This window comes from Phacochoerus africanus, chromosome 8 (assembly GCF_016906955.1).
Source record: "Phacochoerus africanus isolate WHEZ1 chromosome 8, ROS_Pafr_v1, whole genome shotgun sequence".
NCBI classification, from domain to species: domain Eukaryota; kingdom Metazoa; phylum Chordata; class Mammalia; order Artiodactyla; family Suidae; genus Phacochoerus; species Phacochoerus africanus.
In genome coordinates this window covers 150,965,575-150,983,794 of record NC_062551.1, presented here as the reverse complement: position 1 = coordinate 150,983,794, position 18,220 = coordinate 150,965,575, and the positions used below count along the sequence as shown (strand labels likewise).

General features: G+C 40.3%; 1 long non-coding RNA gene across 1 annotated transcript in view; it reads right to left on the bottom strand.

Moving 5' to 3' along the window:
* Positions 1–12,244, bottom strand: part of LOC125132057 (uncharacterized) — a 137,706-nt gene extending 125,462 nt beyond the window's left edge. Inside the window, exon 1 of the long non-coding RNA XR_007136126.1 lies at positions 11,927–12,244. This is a non-coding gene — a long non-coding RNA (uncharacterized LOC125132057). The remainder of the gene's footprint in view (positions 1–11,926) is intronic.
* Between the last annotated feature and the right edge of the window lie 5,976 nt (positions 12,245–18,220).

Below are 18,220 nucleotides of genomic sequence, written 5' to 3'. Positions count from 1 at the left end.
TACAAGAAAAAGACATTAAAGAGTCAAAGGTGAGATGGGGAAGCGGATATCTAAAAGTCTTCTTTTAGCTTTAGACAAATTTGCTCTTTTCAAGAGATTGTTGGAACTTGGATTTGTTCTCCAAAACTCTCCTTTGAAGCTAAGAGTTTATCCCACACCATCAATGCTTCAGGTTTGGATGCTTTGGTTTTGGGGGTTTTTTTGTTTTTTTGTTTTTTTGTTTTTAATCTCTTGACCAGGTACACTGTGGGAGAGCTTCCTTGAGATGAAAATATAGAGATAAGGAAACACCAGTTTTTCACTCCATTGCTACACTTTGCTTCCTCCTCCCCTAACCCAGATTCTCTTCTCTGCTGGTGCCGCCCTCCAGGGAGATGCCAACAAGTGCTTCTACCAAGAGATTCTTGGGAAGTGCAAAGAGAGATCTGACTGCATGTGTTTAGAGTCACAGTCCAAATCCCTCTTTCATTCATTCTTTGAAGCCTTTGCAAATGCCAAGAAAGACGGCTGTCGCTGGAGAGGTAGAGGAAAAAAAAAAAAAAAAAAAAAAACAAGAACTGCCCAACATTGGTCTCACTGTCTTGGCTTCCTTTCCCTGCTCATTATCTCCATGAGAAGAGGTACTCTTGGATGTGTACTGGCAACAGCTTGTTTCTATTCCTTCACAGCTTTCTTTTCTCACTCACAGACAGGACTTTCTCTTTCCACATTTATATATTAACACACAATGATTTTTCAACTAATAATTTCCCAAGCAGTCACTGTGGCAATAAATATGGCAGTTTACAAAGTTCTCTTAAAGAGGTGTACTGCTCTTAAAAACAAGAGAGGTCCTGGGTAGAGTCTGCTTAAAGAAGGCATGATGCCTTCCCCCTTCCATCTGGGAAATGAATAAGGCTATGGACTGAGACTCATGAAGCCCAGGCCCACTAACAAGTCTGCCACTAACTTGGCAGGTGTCCTTGAGTAAGCCATTTGACTTCTGAGTTCAGATGGATCCTGTGGCACACCATCCAGATGCCATGCAGCTACTGGGAACATTGGAAGTTGACAGTTCTCAGCTGAAAACCCCACTGGATTTTGTCTTGGCTGAAATATGCATGCAGCTCAAAGCTACATTTAATGACTGGATGATCACTACAAGAGTACAAAGATCTGGCCCCCTTGACCAATTTGGAAAAGTTCTGTAGGGCCATCCCAGCTTCTGGGTTCTCTGTAAGACTAGCTATGCCTTCGTTGGGACTGCATGGATTTTTAACTCCTCCCTCTGCCCAGTTCTCCTTGTTTTACTTCCCTGCAGGTCTTGACCCTGACGGCCACCTCAATAAAATCCTCATATGCAAATTTCCACAAGCTTACCAAAGACTCAAAGTTTACCACCCACCTGGGACACTAGTCCTTAGCTTTTCCATCCATCCAATAAGTGGACTGTGCTAGATGCCTCCATTTCTATCTGCAAACACAAATAAAGTACAATGGCCCAAGTGCCAGCTGTATAATATAATCAGCAGAGACAGCACCTGGGTTCATGTGCCTCTGAACACAACTGAATTACATAGTCCAGGGTACAGCTCTTCAAATGCTATGAAACAACTGGTAGAGTTGTGAACAGAGACACTGAATATTAGGGTTTCTAAGTTGGAGTCCTGTCTCTGCCACTAACTTACTGGCCCTCATTTTCTTTTTCTTTCTTTCTTCTTTATTTTTTTTGAATGCACCTGTGGCATGCGGCAGTTTTGGGGCCAGGGATCAAGCCTGTGCCTCAGCAGTGACCTGAGCCACAGCAGTGACAACACTGTGATCCTTAACTCACTGAGCCACCAGGGAACTCCATCATTTTCTTAATCTACAAAATAAAAGGCTTTGTCATGTTCCTTTCCTCTCCTTATTTTAAATAAATTCATGTTATCACTGCTTGGAAAACAAAAGATTATTTTTGGAGAAAGTGGTCTCATTCAGTATGAACCAAAAGCTCATGTTAGATGCCCAACTACTCATGGCTCTTTATGGCACCCTCTGCAGGCATGGTACTCAGAAACCTGTGGTCTGAGGCTGGCTGACATGCACAGGGAGCCACAGAAGAGGCAGCTTCCTTGGATTCAACGTGCTACTCATCCACGATGGAGAAGCCACTCCTCAATGATAAGATTCTTATGTATTCAGGAGATCATTAGAGGGGACTGAGAAATCATAATATATGCTGAGTACCTGCTAAGATCCTATCACTGACTCATACTTTTACATAGTTTATTTAATTCCAACAACACCCCCTGAAAGTAGGCTATTGCCCTCTCCGTTTTACAGATAACACATGACAAACCAGACGCACGCACGGGGAATGTGGAAGAACGAAAGCTAGGACCCACCGTGGTTCCATCACACTGTAATAGCAGTACTGCTCCTTTGTCTCCTCAACTAGAGGTGAAGGTTCCTTGATGGCAGGTCCCAAGTTTCATTTGTACCCTGAGTACTTAGCACAGTGGCAAGCATCTGTAGTTACTAAACTCATGTTTATAACATTAATTAAGACCTCCTGACTTCTCTTGCTATTTCTACTACACCATCATACAATCAGCTTTGCTTCCTTACCTGCACATATTTCTAAAAATGATCCATCTTGAGACAGAAGATCAAGCCCAAATCACAAAGAGGTAGTTTATTACAGTCTCCCCACTTATAAGGGGACACCTGTTGTTTGGCCCCTTTGAGATTTGGTAGCTGGCTACCTAGCCTCAGCTGGGTCTATTTGCACGCGATTGGCTCACTTGGGCCAGCTGAGCAAGAGTTTCACTGATCATTCCTATAAAGCCATTAACGCTTCTGAAAGCCGTTACATTTTAAGATGGTTTAAATCTATCCATCTTGTCATTTTTAACCATGCCCACAAAAAGCATCTTAAAGATATTTGATCATTCAATTAGACTAAATGAGGCCAATGTATACACGGCTGCCTCAGAGGTTATCATGCTTAATAAAACATACTTTATAAATCCTGTGAAGGCTGTAATTAAATTTACAAGGAGCTCTCCTCACAACTTGAACAAAGGATGTCTGAATGTTGTGTGTGTATATGTGGGTGTGTGTTTTGTGAGTGTGTGTGTGTATGTTTTAAAGTCCTGTTCCATAAGGATTATAGCTCCCCTGCTGTTTGGAAAAGATAATTTCACTTGTAACACTAATAACTTGAGCAGGGGAGAAGCTGGCCTGGTGAATGGAATGCACTTCACTGCACATCTTGGCTCAGCTAGAAATCGGAAACAGATGGTCCTTGCGGCTGGTTTCCCACTCGAGCCCGCTCACTGCCAGCCTGTGGTCTTCAGTGAGCTGCTGCTGGCAGTCTGTGACTTGAACATAGTAGGACAGTGGCAAAAGAAATCAAATCTTTTCCAATGAGCAGCAAGTTATAATGAAATTTGACAGATCTGACATTCTATACCCAACATCTAGTTAGAATATATTAACCTTTTAGTTTTCTTAAGCGCCTTGCATAGAAGTTGTGAATAAACTTATTAGAGGGTTATGTTGTATGCATCTTTTCTTTTTCTCTTTTTTAACAGGGGGCAGAGGGTTTAGTCCAATCTTGGGTGGCAGCTGGTTAACAGAAAATGCAGAGAAAGTAAAAGTCAGAGAATTTCTAAATGGCAACAAGGCACAAGAGCTGCCACTAGGGAGAAAACCAATTCTTTGCAGGGCATGGCGGGTGAGTTTCTGCTGAAAAAAATTATCAATATTTTTTCTCAGGAAAAAAATATATATATCCTAGATCAAAAATCTGGGCAGATCATTAAAATTGATGGGGCTGTCTGGACCCCCTGGCATTTTCCTCAGTTCTGCCCTTTGCAGCTTTGCAGCATTTGCTTCTGCCATACGGTGAGAAAACCATGCCAGGTGACTTGGGACACTGATTTTTTTCAGTCACCACACTCATGCCCAGTAATGATGAGTACCTGTGCAGAAGACTTTGCTGATTTCATCAAAAGGGCTAAAGCTCCCACCAGAGACCTTGGCATTTTTCTGGGCTTTGGGAGAACTAGGTTATCCAAACTTTTGTGTAGATTCTTCTTCCAATTCCCAAGCTTATGTTTGAGTACACACTTATTTTCCATGTTAGACAGTGATGTCCTGAACATCATTTTAGGATTTCCCACCTGATCAAGGTTAGAAAAAGACCTAGGTCTTTTAATAGTCAATAATCCCTCTTCAATACAGGGTTTTTAAAAGTCTTAGATGCCCCATTGCCCTAAAAGGAACTTCTCTGCATTTTCTGCAACAGGGTACATTTCTAATTTCATTATTTCCAAGAGCCTGGTGATTCAAAGCCACACATATTTATTAAGCCCAACACCCAATGATACAAAAGAAATTTTTAAAAAGTCTTCTGAGTACTAGCTAATTGGAACAGGAAAAGCATGAACTTGTTTTTCAAACAGATACTGGGCTGACTGCTTTTAATATGCGTCCTTATGCAAGACTCTGACCTTTGACTCTGACCTGCAAATTGAAAAGAATAATACCAACTTCTTAGGGTTGCTGCAGAGGTTAAATGATACACCATACCTGGAAGCACCTTGATAAAGGTCTGGCACATAGCAGGCGCAAAAGGCTGGAGGCAACACCAGCTGGTGAAGCTCTGGAGTTTCCTAGGCTTGAATCCTTCTTCCATCTCTACTCCAGGACCCTAAACAAGTTGCTTAAACTCTCAGAGCCTGTTTTCTTGCTTACAAAATGGGTCAATAATAAACCCTACCATATAAGGACCTATCTTAAAAAAAAAAAAAATCTTAGAACAGTGCCTGGCTAATGGGTGGCACTCAATACATGTTAGCTGTTATTACATGTTGCATTCAAAATCAAGTTGCTCTTCTAGAGTTTCAAATTTCCAATGGCCCTCGAAACAAATCTTGAAAAGGAGAAAAAAAAATGTAGTTGCCTACATTGCAGAAGTTTCTGTTAAATGAGTGAATGAATGAATGAATGAATGACATATGTTCACTAAAGGCAAAATATATTTGGTCTATGTGAAGTACCAGTGGATGACAGAGATAAGGAAGTCAACGGAAATTCAAAGGGGCTAGAGATCCCTGCCGACTAGGAATTTGGAAAGGGTGTTAACTTGTAAAAGGCAGATGTTGTACTAGGAGGGACAATAGTTCAAGCCAAGGTAAATGAACAGGTGGTGTAAATGTGAGAAGAATGCAATCAAATTTCAAATCACCTAAGGTTCTGTGCCTTTATACTAGCTTTCTCTCACAATCTAGGGAGCCCCTACTGTCTGCCCAGCACTGAGCCTGAACTTGTAGCTACTAAGACAAGGCATGGTCCCTGACCTCAAGCATCTCATGGTTCTTCTTGGAAGGCCAACTGGGAGGAAGATTGCTTCTAGGAAAGGGGGCTAAGAGCTGAAATGGAGTGAGGCACCAATTATTATCAAAGAGCAGAGTGAAGGGACCTAACCCAGCCTCACAGGGCAGGACCAGAGGTGAGAGAAAGGGGGTTCCTCTCAATGGAGGAGGATTAATAATAACAAAACATCAATAACAAAATAATGACTTTGCTTGAAAACTCACTGCATATCAGAACTATTGACTTTATGCATACTTTTGCTACTAACTAGTATATGTAAATGCTAGTCATATATATATAGTTATATATGATAACAAGTTATCTTTCTGATTAGGATTCAGAGAATTAGAGAGGTTAAGTGACCTAGGAGGGGTCACACAGTAACCAAACAAGCCAGGATTTGTGCAATTGGACTTCAGAAACTGTCTTTTCAAGGACTTTACTATCCAGCCTCTGAAAAATCATTTAATATTCTATTTCATGTTGGCTTTTAACAACATAAGACAAAAACCAAAGCCTGTCCTTGGTATCATACACCTGTTGGCAGCAGAGTCTTTGAGGCCTTTATCCAAATGCACTGCAGCAAAGACCCAGATGGGAATCCCCCATCCCCTCAGCTCTCCTGGGTTCTTCCCATTCACCCAAGGGAGGTAGGTAGTTGATTTCGGTAGCGTTGGTCAGGACAGCCGGAAAAAGCCTGGACCATGACTTGTCTTTATCCCAGGGGGCCTCATGTTATGACAAAACAGTTCCCTGTCTAATGTTCCCCCATAGCCACCCGGACCATATTCCTCATACATGCCCAGCAGTTTAGCCCATCACTTGACTTCATAGCTGGGGGATTCCTACTTCTTAGAAAACATATCCAAAGAATGTAAGCAAGTCCAAACCCTGATGGACATTTCTTGATGAGAGGGCTGTTTTTGCCTCAGATTCATTCACGTGCAGTGGGAAGAAGTATTCAAATGACGAGTTAAATTCAAAACATGTAGCCGCTTTCTGTTATTTTTTTTTTTTCTGACTGAAAGCAAACCATTTAGATGTTTGTTTCCAAAAAGGCATCTGTCAGCAATCAAAGGGGAAAAAATGCATAAAGCAAATGCAATTGTTTGGAGTAGCATTTCCTGGATCATGTTAAATGCTTGAATTGCTCCCCATTATGCTCACCAAATAATTTTATTTCCCACAATAATTGCAATATTTAACATGTTTTATTTAATCTTGTTTTAAGGCTATTAATGGGCCACACTGTGAAAAGATTGATTGCTATATGGGAAAGGACAGTTTCCACCAGCCTCTTAGAGAACAATGATAAAGTTAAATGCAACTAATTGTTCTGGATTTAAAACACTATTATCCAATAATATTTCTCATTTCTTTTTTCAAAACTACTGTGCCATCTCCTGTAAAATGCTCCCAAGTATTCCATCATTCACAGAGTGAAATCTGGACTCCGGTTTAGCTTATGTCCCATTCATTCATAAATAATGGGCATGCATAGGGTAAGCTGAGTTGCAGAAATGCAGCGGCTCAGATAAGAGATGCCTCCAACTTCGGAGGCTGCAGCAGGACAAACTTAGAAATTGGACCCACAATTTTGGACCCACGTGTCGAAAATAGCCATGTGCATTCATACCATAGGAGAAGGCTGGGGAGACTTTGGCTTTGTCTGCTTGTCAGAGACAAGTTGGAAAGAATAAAATGGAACAAGAGGTTGATGCAAAGACAATACTACTCCATTTCCTTTCTTTTTCCCTTTTCCCTTTTTTTTTTTTTTTTTTACCCCGGTGTAGCCTATTTTACATTTATGTAGCATTTTCAACTTTCTTCTCTTTCTTTCGCTAAATGGTAAGCTGAAGGCTAGGTCATTTCACGCAGCAGTTACACAAGGCAACCACACTTTTGACCGGCAAGCTCAGAGCAAGGTCCTGGCAGAAGGTCTGTTTGCTCATGGACACTGGATAACTTAGCACTTCCTTGCTACCCACTCTTTTTCTGAATAGAGAGGTGACACCAGAATTATAAAGGCTACAAAGATGCTTCTCAGAGTAATGGCAATATCCATATTTGATGATCATTCCTGATACCGCCTCCTACCCCATATTATCAGAATTAAATTCTTATTCATTAAATGAGAGATGAGAAGGGAAAAAAAATGCCTTATTTATTGTATTTGTGGTTCATCCCATAGACGCCATCTGTGGATGATGCTTTAAATTATGAAACGTTTCAGGTGCAACTGAATAAAATCTGCTTTGCTAAAATGATATTTTTGTCAAAACAGCTGTTTTCCTGATGCTAAATGGTTAAAATAAAACCAACTAAGGAAGAGGTCAGAAATTGAAAAGCAAAAGCTACCAAATTTAACCTCTTTGGAACTTATAATGTGTCCTGTATAAGTTCATCTAAACATTATTCCATCGAAAACGTGACTAGAAGAAAATCCGCTGGATAACTGGGCTGTAAATGCACAACTTTTTAAATAATCACAGTTCAGTTGCCCTGAAAAATACCGCAGATAAATTCTCACATGCTCCCGGGTGCCTATATAGGAGACCTGCCGTGTAGAGAATTATAATATTACTGCTAGGTTCTTGGAGATGAAGTAATCGCTTATATTCAGGAGAAAAAAAAAAAAAAAAAAAGGATGGGTTTGGTGCCCTGCTCTTATAAAGATATTTCTGCAGTTCCTAATTTCACACCATTAGCAAGAATAAAATATAACAAATACAAGGCATTCTCCCTGTTTCTCTCGCCCCTCTTAGTTCTGAAGTCAGATGACTTGAAATTCAGCAGTTGCTTGTACTTCTTCTCAGTTAAATTTTTTTTGAAAAAAATCATTTTTACAGCCATTCTTATTGGTGGGTCCATGTTGTGGTTTATTTTTCCTACTAAAGAGAGGATGTGTGGTTAAAAACCCCTGTGAAGAAGATGGCTTGGTTACAGTAAGGAAATCAGATGTGATTCTCCCTGAATAAGGAAGTGCTCATGTCAAGTTTAGCCTGAACTCTGTTAAACTGGATTGAAAACAACTGATCATTCTACTTACAAAGAGCAGAAAAGCCCCAGAATTATTTTTTAAAGGTATACCAAACAATAGAGAGATGGCACCTAGCCTAGATTAGAACTTGTGAAATATCAGTAATGTATTTCCTCACAGAAAAACACACATGTAAAAACAACATCAGCCAAACCAAAAATCAAGGGACTTGAACACTGTCCTTTCGTGTTTACGTTCCAAATTACACAACCAAATCAACTAACAAATTTTTTTTAAGGTAAGGAAGGAGAAATCTTTTCCCTAAGAATTGTTTTTTTAACTCCTTGGAAAACCTGTTCAGCTGTTCCCAGATTTAGTTTTAGACTTTTCCGCTTTGCTTCCAACGAGATGTGTAAGACAAGAAAACTGAACTAAACACTTTTGAAAAAGCACAGCTCACGTTCTTGAGAAAAGTGGCTGTGAAAAACAGATACTGAATCAGACTTAAAGTCGAAGGGGGCGGGGGGGAGTGGGGAGAAAGAAAAAAAAAAAAAGCCCAAAACATTGCATGATAGTCTCTAAGCAGTTCCATCTGTCAAGCAGAAATTTTAGGCTAATAGCCTGTGGCGATCTCCCTCCGCAGTCCACTACCTGCCTTTGTCCTATTAAATCTCTTTATTCTCCTTAAAAAAAAAAAAAAAAAAAAAAGAGGGGGGATTGGTTGTTGGAAGGAAAGGAAAAACCTTGCAGACCAAAATCATCTGAGTGATGAAGCCCTAATTTTAACCGCCTCTCTTTGATGTGTAGCAGTGGGTTCTTGTTTTTTAAAAAGGAGAGAGAAGACAGTGCTAAGAGCAGACTTTTCATCTCCACTTCACCTTGCCACTGGGCTGTGAGAGATTGGTTCATTGTCAAGGAGATTTTTTTTTTACCCATGATTCCATATGGTATGGACCGGACTACATGTTGCCCCACATGCCACTGCAAATGTTTTCTCAATTAGGTGTCTTATCTCCCGTGAGTTAGCATCAGATGAAGCTTGCTGACAGCGTAATGGCAGGGAAAGCTTCCGACGGCTCCATCAAATGGCAGCTCTGCTACGACATCTCGGCCAGAACTTGGTGGATGGTGAGTTGGCAGCCGGGGCTGCTTTTTTTTTTTTTTTTTTTTCCCTTTTCTATTTTCCCTCCCTCTTTGACAAAATGTCCCAGACCTCACATTCATCAAATTCACATTTGATTTTTTTCACACTCTTCAGTGAGGCAGCCTCACACTGCTTCCTCTTACCATCCTCTCTGCCACTCTGCGACTTGAGTTCCCAGGAAGGCTTGTCCTGGTTTTCCATGGGACAGTGTATAGGAATTGCTTTTTTAAAAAAAAAAAAAAAATTTTTTAAGAGTGTCAGAAGTTTTAAGGTAGAGGTAGGTGTTTTAACCAAGCAGGTCTTGGGGTAAAAGATGAGCTATTCCCTCAGGTTTTCCTCCCTCTCTCTAGCTTTATGTCCCCTTTACTTTTGTTTTCAAGGACTAGGAGGTGCACGGTTTTTCCTTGACTGTGGTATTTTCTGAGGACGCTGGGGAGAACCAAACCCTGGCCGCGCTCTGGTCCTGCCCCATTAACTGGGTTGCCTGAAGTCACCTGTGCGAGAGCTCTGGGTTCCCACTCCCTGTGTTCCATCCGGGGACCCACTCTCTCATCTAACTTTCCCCATTTGTTTGTCAGAGCAGGTCTCTTAAGTCTCTTAGGAACAGTAGCGCTGGGTTGGAAAAGACCCACACAGCCCATCTTTTCGATATTCTGGGCACAGATAAAGTTTTAGTAAAAGTTCCGCCATGCGGCCACAGAACGAGTTAACTCACATGTCACGGTCAACCAGGCCAGACAACCTTTGACATCTTGGATCTATAAGAGGTAGGGCGAGTTGGGAGGATGCACAAAAGCTTATTGTCACGGGAGATGCAAGTCCTGTGAGGAAGAGTGTCCTCAAATCATTACCGCCCTCGTTAGGATGGTGTCCGTTAAGGATTAATTCGTTAGCAGTGCATTTTTAGTTTTCCGTAATTATTATTCTTGCGGCAAGCGTGAATTCTTCCAGGGAGTGAAAAAAAGTTTGCTGCCAGGACAATGAATGTATTATCCGTTCCTAACTGGACCGTGAACTTCAGCTCATTTCACATAGATATCAGTTTAAGAAGAAGAAGAAGAAAAAAAAAAAAAAACGAGGGAGAGAGAAAGGGAGAGAGAGAGAGTGGCGTTGAAGGGGAGGCTGGCAAATGGAATTACAAGACGGGACATGTCGGTTTCATTGTATCATCTGCGGGGAAGAGTTCTCCTTTCCCCTTCCTGGACCAGTGGTGGTATCATTTTGGCAAGTTTTTAGGAATTCTGAGGACTGGGAGACTATTAAAAGTGAGCTTCCGCAGGATTCTATCTGGCTGCTTCTTGGGGTGCAGGAGGTCCATTCTAAGGACAGTTGAGTTTAATGTGGTTATGTGTATGTGTGCACATGTGTGTTTTAACTTGTAATTTCTTAACTAGACTTTAGAAACCTTACCAGTGATCTCAGGACAATGGTGATTCAGCTTATGGTTAATTAGACTAGCAGGAGACTATGCACTTCGCTCCTGAACTTTTATTCAGGGCACTTATTTTCCCATTAGAGTTTCTGCCAGCAAGAACAAGGTTTGCTTGTATGCTGTGATGTTTCCTATTGCTTTGCCTTATACAGCTTGTTAAACACCAGAAATGAATATACTGATTGGTTTAGCTATTATTTTCTAAGTTGTAAGTTAAAAAAAAAAAAAAACTGCACGCTGATGTCATATTCTGCGTGACATTCTCCTTCCTTGTATTGCAAGAGTTCATAGATTTTATAGACTGTTACTTTTTATGGCAAATTGTGTCATCTTTTTTTTTTTTTTCGTTCTTGCAAAGATCACCAAATGCTCTTCTTTTTTTAACTTGGAAAACTGTCATTTCTTTTATGTAAAGTTTACTTGGAAGTTGCTTTTCATTTAAAATTATTTTACAGATGTTTTACCGCCGGGAATATAAAATATAAAAGTGGTGGAAACACTTAGCAATGCAGTTGACTAAAAATAAACAATGCCGTAAGCTCACATGCTGCTGTTTAGGCTGCATACTACAGGAAGGTTCTCAACTTCAGTACTTCTAGATCTTTGCTTTGAAAGGGGGAAAGAGATCAGAATGCTCTTTAAAGAAGTTGTGGAAGTACCATAGAGAATAAATCGATTTTTTATTTCCCTCCAAGGTGGCCACAGACCACAGTGTTTTAGATCTGCCAGTTACAAATAATTCTAATGTAAACCTCCCATTATTGATGGGAAATTGAGAGCTCTGGTGAAGGGGGAAAGGAGTCATTAAAATTAAGATAAATTTTGCATTTTCTCTTGGCTCTGGTCTTTCCTTGAATAGCATTCACTTCCTCTGGCTCCACACACACCCCCCCCCCCACTATCCCAAACGATTCCCCCCAACTCAAAAAAAAAATTTAGACTTGCCCCTGGCTGATATGCTTCTTTCACCAAAGAACAGTACAAGATCCGAGTTTCACACTAAAGGCAAATAAAGCTTTAAAATTACCTCATGCGTCATCTGGCTACACAGGCTCCTCCGGGCTGCAGAGTGGGAAGCGGCTTGGTCCTCCCAGCATACAAAGGCAACTCAGTGAATGCCCCCTCCGCCGTGGAGGCTCGGCCTCAGCGGCCAGCACAGGGATATGCAATTTTGCTTTTTAATGAATCGTAAACAATTTGTATGGCAAATGAGTGTGTTTGTTTTAGTTTGGGGGCATATGTTGGACCAGGTGGTAGACAGCCATTACCTACTCCAAAATTTGGGGTGAGAATGGAGAGAGCCCCAGATCATTTTTGTTTTTCCAAATAATAAAGACCCCACTAGAATGAAAGAACCCGATTAATAAAAGACTGAGAATAACAACCTCTCTCCTCTCGCCCTCTCTATCCCCACCCCCTCTCATAATGCACCCTGGCTTACAGTAGGGTTTGAACTGCACTTTCGGATAACTAATTGGAGCTCAGTTGACTACATCAATGGGCTTTTTTTTTTTTAGTATACATTTTAGCTTTGTCTTTTAAAGGCTACTTTTGTTTAAGAAACGTGTTTTAAAATGATAAATACTGAAAAGGTCCTTTTTCTATCTTCTATCACTTTTCTTTTTTTGGTTGAAGCTAATGTTGCCTTGAGGGACATAGGATATAAGAATTGATAAATACATTTTTGATATCAAAATGGAGTGAGAAAGGGATCTTGATATCCAAAAGTCAAATGAAAACTTTGACTCCATCTCAAGAAGATGTAAACAGCTTAGAAGTTAACAAGAGACCAGGGTTCGAGCATGTACATTTTAACAGTAATTAGCTTTGGCGCTGCCACTTATGAGAAATCTTTTGATATCTGAGCCACTTCTCTAATGCTTTAATCATGCAAATCAAGAAATAGATATTACATATCAACTTAATCTAGCTATGTTGTGACATCTCTATTTGAAACCTTCCGGCATAAAACCAAGGGAAAGCCTTGTGAAATTTTTCTTCACTCCAGATGAAATGGAAGCACCTTGAATGTCTGTCTATGCTTCAAAATATAATTCTATCCAGTGGAATTATTTTCATTCTACCCACATGGCATTAAAATAAAGGCAGAATAAACATTCTCCTCTTCCTAATGATTTACTGATAACAAGATATTATGGGACTATTTTTATGTAAATTATAAAATACGTTTGTCTTGCTTCTGCGATCAAATTCAAAAACTCATAGCAACTACGAAATGAAAGCTATTAAATCATCTTGCAACTCCCTCACCCCATGCTAGTTTCCCAAGCACTTAGTTTGGAAGTATTCTCTTTAGAAATTACCATACAATTTTTCAATCAAGAACTATCCATCACTTAACCCAAATTTTTACAACTCAGACTTTGTATGCCAGGAAAAGACTTGGGCAGGAAGGATACGCTATGCCTTATGATGTAAATGCCTTTAAATATATATCTATTTGCAGATAGAGGGATATAGATATAAATTAGCAAGGTACTTGTATGAATTGCTGTCTTACTGTGTTCAACAATTCAAAAAAACTCTCAACTCCAGCCTACTTTCCAAATGATTGGCAGCTCTAACGGCTTCAGACCTAAGAACTCATATTTCATGCAAACCTTTTGTTGTTATTTGCTTGGATTCACGTCTTAAGTTGTGTTTATCATTTCAATTTTTTAAATGTCAATTCTCAATTGAACAAATTTTGGTAGTGATTATCTTCTGAATTCCTTTGAAAACATTGCCTAATGAAGATTTTTCTATTCATTTGCACTAGCTCTTTCATGATGATTAAAATAACTTGGAATCTGCTACAATGGCTATAAATAAAAAGAATTAAAAGAGGGAATTCAGTAAATAATAAATCTTATTGTATTCTCAGAATTCAGTATTTTTTAAAAGAAAGTGTCCATGATAAACAGACTTACACATGTTCTATTTCAAGCATATACAGTCTACTTGAGCTTATTTTTAAACGCACAGTTGTCTTATTTTTATCCAGCATTATAAATGTGTGACTCTATTAATGTCTAAGAACATGTATTAACTTCAAAGTTTCTGTATGCTCCAAACATTATTTTCTCACAGTATTAGCAACGATTGACTGAATGAAGTAGAATTTTTCTCCCATATACATTAAGAAAATATCCTTATCACTTTCTTTTTGGTTAGCCTTATGTAACATTTTTCAAAGTACCATTTACTATACTTAGGGAGAAACAGATACATTAAACTATGTTCCTATCTTTTTTCTTTAAATCAAATTATGATCCAAATGTACTCCATCCAGAAATGTGATTGGTTACTTAAGCCAGCCTATGTACTTCTCCTATCTTTTTTAAAATCTTGATTTCCTGTTATTACACTCATATTTCTCCCGTGAACTTTAAAACAGTAAAATAAGTGCTTTGTCCTTACTTATTTTCTAGTTGATTTTCCTTCACCTGTCCTGAATATTGTCAGGAATGTTTCTAATTTAAAACCAAAAGAATCAGGGGCTGATTAGAAGACAGGAAATTGGAGGATTAAACTGTCTGGTTGAACTTCCTTTACTTATCAGCACTCAGTAACTCACACTGGATTACAAACTCAATAGGACAATTTTTACAATGCATTGTTCCTTCTGGATGTTTACATATATACAGTGTGTGTGTGTACATGTTCATGCTATATGTGTTTGTGTGTGCATCGCAAGTATGAAAAGAAAAGAACCAGCAGCTGTTAGTTATAAGTAGATGCTTTTAAGTGGGATAGTTTTAAACCAAAGGGGTTTATACTATGGGCATGAAAGTTCATTCAAAGTCTGTAATCCCAGGATATTCTCCAAACTTTCTTATTAAAACAGCTATGAGAAACTAAGCAAATAGGAAATGCTATAAGGGAAGAAGCAAGATGCACTGTTTTGGAAATGGAAACTAGATGGTGGTCCCTTTTGCAGTTCATCTCCCCTGGGTTCTGCTCCAAATTCCCAATACCCATGTGACTGAACGGGTAGGGAAGGTGAGTGAGAGGGTTAACCTAAGAGACCCAGAACCATTTCGAGATCCCCTTGGCACCAGTTGAGAAAGTAATCTCTCTTACTGGGACAGCAGGTCTGAATATTCCAGGTGATCTTATATTGTGAAATGAGTGTCTGGCAGGGAATGAAATAGCAAATCAGGACAAGAAGGTTAGGAGTCGTCTCATACCATTAGATCATTTAAATTTTAAAATAAATAATAAAAACAAACCACTGACCTAGATTTTTACCATGTCATACATATTCACAGAGCTGTGTTCTAGAAATCATGCTGAGAATTCTTTTTCCTGACTCCACTCTGTTCACCTGTCTTGCCCTCAATTCACATTCATTAATTTGGCTTAAGAGGGCTCCAGGATAGTATCTAACAGTTTTTCTTCTGATTGAAATGGGGCCGGGGGGGGGGGGGGGTGGTCGGTCGTCTACTGAGGAAAACAGATGAAACAAATGTGGAATATATGATCTGGCAAAATGAATTGGTCAGTTAGCAGGGTAGATCTGGGAATTAAATTTTAGGAGCTTGTTCTAGAGGTGCATCTTTCGTTCTCCACATATGCACCAAGCCCCAACTAAGGCCCTGGGATGGAGAGGGGTGAGAATCAAATGCTGCTTCTGCCAGCTGCCATCATTCAAGCTTTAAAGGCCCTGGGAAGCCAACCCCTCTGTAGCTAACTGAGAAGTTCATCCTGACAGCTACTATTGATTGACCACCAACTGTCGCTTAGAAATCTGTCCTAGGTGCTTTACATAATTTTTTTCATTTCATCCTCACCATAAACTATGACATAAGTGTCACTGCCCAACTTTCTATACACAGGACTTAGGAAAGGCGGCACACTGCCCAAGGATAGGCACACACTTAGGATGAGCTGCTCTTGCGCTGCCTGCCCACTGGCTTCATCTGGGACCAAACTTGTCATAAACAAATTGATTCCTTTTGCACTAAAATGTAAGGGAATTCAGAACTTTATGGAATCAGGATCATCCATCCATTTGTATGATGGTATTGTGGGGGCACAAATCTGTTTGCTAAGAAATCAGAGGCAGAGAAATTACACTGTATTAAAAGCAAGATAGGGCATGGGTCTTGTGATGCCCACTCCCTGTTCTGAAAGAGCTGTGCAAAGAAAAATTCCTACTTTTCAAGAGAAATATTTTGTATCATCATGGACTAAAGAAACTCATGAGAGAACGTGACAGAGTCTGATTCAAAGAGCACACCTCATCTTATTAAAATATACATTTAAAGAGTTCCTGCTGTGGTGCAGTGGGTTAAGACTCTAGTGGCTCGGCTCGGCTTGCTTGCCAAGGAGCAGGTTTGATCCTTGACCAATGCAGTGAGGTAAAGGATCTCACGGCATAGGCCACAGCTGCAGCTCAGATTCAATCCCTGGCTGGGGGACTTCCGTATACCATGGGTGAGGGCATACAAAAATTAATAAATTAAATAAAATACCTCTTTCATCAGAAGATGGATGGCTCAAGGAAACCTAGTGTGTTTAAGTTCTTGCTGAATATTACGAATTTGTTTCCCCTAAGTAATGTAATCTATATTTAGCAAATATCTCACTTGCAGTTTTAAATGGATCATACCATTTTTAAAAGGCCATCCTTCCAAAAAAAAAGTTTCCCAGTGCTCCCTCTCTCTCTCTCTCTCTCTCTCCCCCCTCCTCTCTCTCCCCCCACCCTGCCTCCTCTCCTCCCTCTCTTCTCTGTTTGTCTTTAATAAGCAGAAACACCAACATAGAACACTATTGCTATGTAATATTTTTTATGCCACAAGAATCACTAATTAAAAGTTTATTCCACCATAGTTTTCTGTAAGAGAAGATACAATGCAGGATACCTAATGGCAAAGATCTTAATATACTCCCTATAAGTAAACATCTATTTTCCAGACAACTGCTGACTATAAACAATATGTCTCAGCCAGAGCTCTTTAATGATGCCACATGTTGGACAGATTTTTCTATTCCTCATAATCCCAGTTTCTTTTGTGATCCTTGATGTGCGCATGCTATTGCTCTGCTGACTGTTTGAAATTGATGATAATTGGGAATAATGACCAGGTCAGAGGTGGGGAGGCATAATCCTGAGCAGATCAGCCCTCCACAAAGTCGCAGTGCAGAGAGGGTCATGGGGGGCGTGGGCACTTGTGAGCTGAATCAGACATTCAGTGGATGTAGCTGACCCGTCTCACCTCTCTCAATAGGTACCACACTACATGTACCCTCTCCCAGGTGTAGACAACATCTCTACACATTAGGGTATGAGAACCCTCAAATCATCCTCATCCACCCTCCCCGCCCCTCAGCTACACTACTCTAGTTATGTGGATGAAATGCCTTAGCAGCTGGGTTTGATAAGCTTCCTTCACATGTTGAAAAGCTAAACATTGTGGGCTAAATAATTGATTTCACCCATTCATTTAAGAATCAATTAAAATCATCATAAATTGTTTTGTTATGTTTTAAGAAAAACAGCAGCCTCCATTCTCGTTTTTGTAAGCATGTGAAAACCTAGAAACAGGTGCTAAAGTCTAGACTCTCTCCTAGTGAAGAGAAGGAAATCCTTGAACATTTGTAACCCACTGCCCAACACCAGGGTACAAGTTGGTACGGTACTGTGGGTAGCACTGCCTAAGAAAGGAAAAAAACTGAGGTGGAAAATTACTAGAGAAGGGGCTGATGTAATTGCTCAATGAAAAGCCAAGAAATAACAAAGCTTCGCACTGGGGGCCACATACACAAATATCTAGATGAGGCAGGTCAGCCAAGTGTAAGACAATGAGAATGTAATAAATTAGTGGGGATGGGGGGGGTGCATCTGTGAGAAACTGGAGAGTGATACATATTTACCCCTCAACAGCAGTAAAAACAACACTGCTCTAACCAGACAAAACGCATCCGCCACCCCGGGGGCCTAAAGCTATTGAGCACAGACTGTGGATCAGAAGATAGAGTGGGATTCCAGCATCAAAGTGTTTCATTCCACAAAAAAACAAGGAACTTAAAGGCAAATACCCCTGGGGAAAAGATCGCAGCAATGTAAACTACATAAACGACACTGCAGGTTCAACCATTCACATCTGATTCTTTTCCCTGGCAGGCTTTTGTGGGTGGGAGGTAGAAGGCAAGGACCCTCTAAATATCCAAAATAGGGGGAGGCGTCCTCAAGCAGGAAAAGCAGTTAGCAGAGAGGGGAGTGAGGGGATATCAGAGGAAATGGAGAGGGTGCCGAGACGGGAGATATGCCTTGCTGAGCCTCCACTGCTCACCTCGGTTCCCTCCACTCCAGCCC